Here is a 706-nt window from a genome sequence, read left to right as displayed (position 1 = left end):
TAGTGGTACAAAAGGTCCATCTTTTCTAAGCATTAGTAAAGAGAAGCAAGATAATGTGTGTCCCTAAAAAATCCTAGTTGTTTTTTTACATTCTACCATTTCATATTATATTTGTATTTTTAAAATAGACCTTAATTTTTAGTACCGCTTTACAGAAAAATTGCAAAGACCATACAGAAAGTTCCCAGCACCCTGCACTTGATTAACATCTTACAAATGAATGAACCAGTATACACTGTCACTAACTGAAATGTTAGTGAATTTTGCAGAATTCCCGAGTTTTTACGTAATACCCATTTTCTGGTTCAGGATCTTATCGAAGATACCACATTACCTTTAGTTGTCATGTGTCCTTGGGTTCCTATTGGCTGTGATGGTTTTGGTTTCTTCTTACTGTTTTTGATGACCTTGATCGTATTGAGGCATACTCAGATAATGTTTTAAAACTCCTATCTGCACTAGAACATCAGATTTGCAGAATGCTGCTCCTTTGGAATTTGGCTGGTGGTTTTCTTATGTTTAGACTGGCTTGGGGGAGGAAACACCACATTAGTAAAGTGCCATTTCTATCGTGTCCAATCAAGGATACATACCACCAGCTTTTTATGACTGTTGATGTTGGACCTTGATCACCTGGCTGAAGTAGAGTTTGTTAGGCTTCTCCACTTTATAACATCACTCTCCCTCCCTTCCCCGTCCCCCGCCC

The sequence above is a fragment of the Mandrillus leucophaeus genome, unplaced genomic scaffold (assembly GCF_000951045.1).
Source record: "Mandrillus leucophaeus isolate KB7577 unplaced genomic scaffold, Mleu.le_1.0 Scaffold236, whole genome shotgun sequence".
In the NCBI taxonomy this organism is placed as follows: Eukaryota; Metazoa; Chordata; class Mammalia; order Primates; family Cercopithecidae; genus Mandrillus; species Mandrillus leucophaeus.
The sequence above is the reverse complement of the archived record's forward strand: the minus strand, read 5'-3'. Positions refer to the sequence as shown.